We start from the raw sequence: 6200 nt of genomic DNA on the forward strand, positions 1-6200 counted from the left end.
TTCCATCGTTGCGAAAAATTCAACGAAAACTGCGATTGTTGGCCGTTTTTCTTCCGGTTAAAGTGACCGAGTTCAAGATAGCATCTTGGAAATGTCTTTCGCCTTCAGTGGTACGTCACCCATCCCGAAGAGAGTGTGGTGCGGTCGGTTAAATTTTCCTTTGTACGGCATTTTTCTCTCGGAAATCATTCCGGTTTTCGGAAATGCTAGCAACGGAACCAGGTTTGTACAATTCTATGAAAACTCATTTGAATAATCCTAAATTTATGACAATAACGTAAAGCGGCAATGGGATGAGATGGGTGGGTATGGAAAGCTTTAAAAAGAAAAGTTTCGAGTTAACACGCTTTTCATTTAAGCTTAGAGGAATGTTGTTCATAGGAAACGTTGAATTAACATTGGACTTTTCACCTTTGTTTACTAAAAAGAAAGGGAATGTTGATTTTCTATGAATTTAAAATTCAACATTCATTCTTCAATAATGATAAACCCTTTTTTATTTTGTAATTACGCCCAAATCGTATTTGTGTTTCACAATCAATGGGTGGTAACAATAAGTTACTGTAAGTATAGAATCATATAGAAGCTTATCGTATCGTGAAAGGCAGTAGGGTAAGGGATCTTTATTTTCTAAAAATGTAAAAATGAGGCAACAGAGCTTCGGTCTAAGAAATAAACCTGCTGAATCACTCATAAAAACGTTTAAAGTGAGTCGTGAATTGTTGTAAGTTCTTTGTGGAGCTATCATCTTATTAGCAAATTGTTTGTCTCTTGTGCAGAATTTATGACATTAAATGCATTATTGTTCTGCATTTCAATCCTTTTTCCTCTTTTGAAAAATATCCTTTTGTATTTTAAAATACTATTATTTTAATATAAATTTCGATTTAGTTAAAAAATCAATACTGTTTATTATTTTTCCTAGTAAACTCTTATAACCATTACTTCAAACCAAAATCATTTGCTTGATTGAACATTTAAAAGTGAAAAATGGAATAAAATTTCCACAAGATTAATTGCAACCCCTCCTCATTAGCATGCTTTCTAGGCTGAAGCTTATCAAACAGAGCAAATAATGATGTCTGTTTGATGTTAAGCTTTTGCCGGATGAAGTTAAAAAAGACGAAACGGAACTGAAAGGAAGCTACAGCAACGCTCCCAAATCAGCATTGCAGATGTAGTTGTAATGCAAAGTAAAACAAAAAAGGGAAAGAAAATATACTTTGGGATTAAATCATCAGTTGGTTGGGTGGGTGAGGGAACGAAAAGCAACAAAAAAAGAGCAAGAGAAAAAAGGCAATCCTTGGCAATGACGGTAGAAAAAATGAAAACCTCCAACTTTGCTGCCCATTCTTCCTTCTGTTTGGAACCTTTCGGTTCCATTGCATAGTGAAAAATATGAAGCAGAAAGAAGAGCAGAACAAAAAGGGAACCGTTTCAGCCGGGATGTTGCGTCCGGGATGGTGAAAACCCCTCATAAGTAATAAAAACCACCTGAGTTCAATTAATGGAAAAGTAATCTTACTTTCCATGATGGTTGCGGTGGTTTATTTTCTACTATGTTGTGCCTGTTAGCTTGGCCGAGAAAGAGCTCCTACCAGTCAGTAACAGCAGGCACACATTGGCAGTAATAACCTGTTCGGGACCTGTTCAGCAGTGTGCCGGGGACCCAGAAGTACAGAAAAAGGTTTCCATCGAGTTCGATTGAAAAATGGGACGATCTTTTTTTTTCCAACCACTTCCCAAAGCAGTCATATCGACGATCGACCAGTGGTAGTTGAGATGCTTTCGTACCGAATGACCATCGTGCTGGGGAATGAAAAATAAGGCTAAACTGTTGAAACGTGAAAAGGAAAAGTGTGTCACGCGACGGTAAACTCGAATTTTTGGGGTAAAGTTTTTTCCCATCCAATGACCGATAATGCAGTTGGCCAACGAAACGGTGGTGTAGGACGGTCGTTTTACTGAAAGGTTTTCGCTGAAAAGTTTTCCTTTTGCACGGTTTGGAAAAAGGTATCGGGAAATATCGAACCGTACGCCCACTGGCTGTCGATTGGTGGCAATGTGCGTGGTAAGGGGAAAAAGCTCGTGAATGTTCACTGTCAGCTCTAATTCGCGCACAATGGCTTGCCATTAAAAGCTTCGATACGTTCATTTGTTTTGTGCTGATTTTTGTGTGGGTATGTGTGGGCTGTGTTGTGAAAGTTGTTTGTGTATTGTTGGAATAAGGAAACAGTTTCCGTAGAAATGCTTTTATTGACATAGCATGAGATGACACATGAAGTAATATACTGTTTGCCTGTGTATAGTTCTTACATTTATAGCAATTCCGTAAGTTATAAGAAAAAATAAGATTGTTTCGTTACGCTACCATAAAAATATCTTCAAAATTTCAAAACAGTCACACTGTGCTATCATACACAAAATGTATAATGGAATGCTGTTGCCTAAAGTAAGCAAAACAGCCTCCAAGCATTAGGCGTCTCCAGCGATGCTGCTACCCTCGAGCAAAATGTTTTCCTGTGGCAAAAGTGTGTGCGCTGGAAAAAATCGATCCATTCTCATACCCTAAACTCAGCATGTTTCTCGCCTGCCTATCGCACCGTGCTCGTGGTATGAATGAGCAAGTTTGTTTTTATGGTTTTTAGCATCATTCCGTACCATCCCGTGCTGTGCTGTTGTTGGTGGGCTGGGCAACAGCATTCTCCATCCCTCTAACGCCGAACAAGGATCGATCCAGCTTCTTCTGTTCGGCTACCGTGTATTGGTACGTGCCACACAACACTGCTTCAGCGAAATGCTTGTAAGTGTGTGTTTGTGTAAGTGTAGAAACCAAAAACTGTTGCACATGGCCGCTACAGATACACGGATGGGCAGCATTAATCCGGGCTGACCATAACTTCAGCGGAGGGATAATGTTTAGCCGATGAAATTAAACTTTCACGGAGCTGTGCACATAAACATGGGTTACATTTTTAATTACGATTGTTACAGTGAAATGTGTATCGTTCTTTCTTCTCCCAAATGTACTTGGTAGAACGAGCAAGCGAGTGGGAAATTTAAATACTGTTAATTTTACTGCTTTGTGTAAATGATGCAGAAGAACAAAGATCAATAAAAGCAATATTTTGAAAATGGAAGAAAAAAAAACTGGTTTTCTGATTGTTTCTAGTGCTGATCGAAGGGGAAACGGTCGGCCTAGAGTTGGGTGATTTTAGGGGTTCAACCTAAAATTCTATATTTCGGAATATAGAATTTTAGGTTTTTGGCTATATACCTGGAAGTGTTAATAACGCATTCTGATTCTATTTATCACAATAACTGCTACATATATCAGAATTTACAACTGAGAGCAGTAGACTTCCTTTTAAATTATATTGCTTTTAATGAATGTTTTGATGAAAACAAGTATGAATTTGATATTTCATAACTTCAAAGCACATCAAACAGTTCATTTTACACGCTCTGTCAGTACCTCTTTATAAGACTCTAGATTTGTAGACACTGTATGATGTTTGAAACTTCGGGTTGGTGTTTAGTTGCTCGGAAAAGGGCAGTTTTTTTTTTCTAAAGATGGTTAAGTCGCAGAATTTACAGTGCTGTACAAGCTTTTGTTCATTCGTAGATAAACTTCACCTACATAAAAAGCACATGCGCACCGGAGGCTAATATTTTGACACTCCATACGATTGTACCAGGTGTGATATAAAATGTGCACTAGCTGCATACAATCAGGCGCTTCCGCAAGCGCCATACATTAGCAGGATTATTAGCATCAGAGAGTTCACAGCAGTAACAAAAAGGAAGAATCATCATCGGTTTTTGCTAGTTCACTATCCAACCCATATTTCATTGCACCGTGACTTAGTGGCCGCTCTTTCCGTATTAACCGGATTCGAACATTTCTTTGAGTTCCGGCTTTTAGAGCGAACAGCGAAGGCGTAGCTGTGGCCGAACTGGACGTTTTCGCTTGATGGGAACGTTCCTAAACCTAACACAATTATCTCGACAGTGCAATCTTAATGTAATTGTACTTTATACATTCGCCAATAGCTGGGAAGCTCGCAACGAACGAATAGAGCTTGTTATTCAGACATCGAGCATAAGCAAGACCACCCTTAGTTCTACGCGTTTGGTAGAATTCACCTTCAGTTCTCGTAGCATCATATTTCTTTCACCATTCCCTCGCACTTGCATACATTTATATATTCTGCCATCGTGGCATTAACTCGTCACTTTAGTTGTGTTGCAGGCAGGTTTTGGGTACGTTCGTAGGATGTTCTCGTTCGAAAGCCACGACTTTGTTCTACCCGGGCAAGGTTTTGCACCGTTTGTGGTCGGTAGATTCCGTTACCAGGCTACCTGTTCACTGTGCATAAATGCAGCACCAGGACGCCGGTACAAAGTAGCCTTAAAAGGTGAGACTTAGCTAGTCTTGCTCTTGAAAGCATGCATTTGAAGGTTTCAGCGTTCGGTGGCTTCTGTTCATAGGAAACCTGAAAACCAGCGCCACATGGCGCCATGCCTGCAAGGCGTACGTTGCGTTGCATCAAAAGTCGAACGGCAGTGACATGCAAGGCTGGCAGCGAAACTTATGCACTTTGGTAAGGCTGAATTTATGCTGCTACCAGCGTTCGGAAAAGGTAGAACGTAAATAATAGGTGAGGCCATTGCTGGCAATGAGCTTATGAAATATGAAACCCAGAAAAGCTTGGTTTTTAGTGCTTCGTTTGAATGTTTACGATTAGACGTATAAAAGCAGCACATGTGGCATGCGTTGCGATGACTAGCTTGCCACGGGTTTTAAGTTATGTTGATTTTTAATTGGCCTGATTAATTGCAGCATATAAAGAGTTCTAAAGCTTTCATCACAGCGTGGTTTTCAACGTTTCTGTCAATTTTGCATGATTTTTGTAACGTAAAACCCCCAGAATTGTTTTCCTTCATTTCCTTTTTAAACCACCCTTAACTAAGACGCAAGTAATTAACTGTAAGACAATCGCTTCTGGGGTATAGCCATTCTCGGGAATGGCTAATGCGTACACCGGATAACGTTCAATTTTCTAAGTCTATGCACTCAATTTAGCTCCTCAGCTCCTCAGTTGGGAGCTTCAGTGTATGTTTCCCCCACGCTCGTTTCTTTTATTTAGTCCGTACTCATCCTCACCACTATCCTCTGCAAGGTTAAGTTCTTGTTGCACTGGAATGGGAAGGATAAACTCCGTCATGCTCAAGGTTAAGCTTCATTTGGTAGGTTGTGTTGGTCGGCGTTTCCTTCTGCTGGGCTAATGCTATCACATTACTCACACCCCAAATCCCCATTCGACATCGGCAAGAGAGACATGATTCTTTTCGGCATTTCGTGAACCACACCTGGATGAGCGGAATAAAGCACCTGCATGCGTGTGTGTAGCGTGTGCGTTGAAACGACCAGCCAAAGGAAGAAAATTCCAAAATAAAAACGGTGGAAAGAGAATCAGCCGGTTCCGCTTGACCAACCAGATGATGGATGTTTTCTGACGGAAGGATAATTGAATATTCTAGTCCGCCATGTTTCGATTTGATTGCGCTGTGTGATTTAGTTTTTTTCTGCTTTTTATTTCCTTCCTGTCTTTATGAAAAAAGCGTACAGAAACAGATCAGACCCGGAGCAATGTAGTTGATAAGAAACGTTGTAAAAAAAGAAGAAAAACATGAAACGGAGAAGGTTTTCCTTTTTTAAGGCCTAACTGAATAAGAAATTCAAAGGTAATGGCGGTTGGGAAGGAAACAACGAGAAAAATCACGTGAAATTGCTCTGCCGAAACGCGCACTGCTGTTGCCGCTTCATTAGCACTGACAGAGCGCACAAGCCAACCATCGTTGAGCACTTTAGAATGCTCCCAAAAGTGAGTGTTGGGAATCTCCTCGGGCAGGATGAAGTGTGGAATACAAAAATCGATATCATGTTTACTGAAGCTTCCGTGCGTGCTGGCAGCATAAGTGACTACAAGATGAGTATTTGATGGTGTTCAAAGCAGTCAAATTGTTTTACTTAAGGGAAGTGGTGTTGTATTACTTAGTTAGAAGAAGCTTTAGTCAGTAATATTATCGATTGCATACAGCATACGTAATGGTAAAAGTTTTGCTGAACAACCCGTAGGCATTAAGTATTATAAGTTTACAACATTTTTAAGTTTTTTTCAACAATAACATAGCTA

The sequence above is a fragment of the Anopheles maculipalpis genome, chromosome 3RL (assembly GCF_943734695.1).
Source record: "Anopheles maculipalpis chromosome 3RL, idAnoMacuDA_375_x, whole genome shotgun sequence".
Classification (NCBI taxonomy): domain Eukaryota; kingdom Metazoa; phylum Arthropoda; class Insecta; order Diptera; family Culicidae; genus Anopheles; species Anopheles maculipalpis.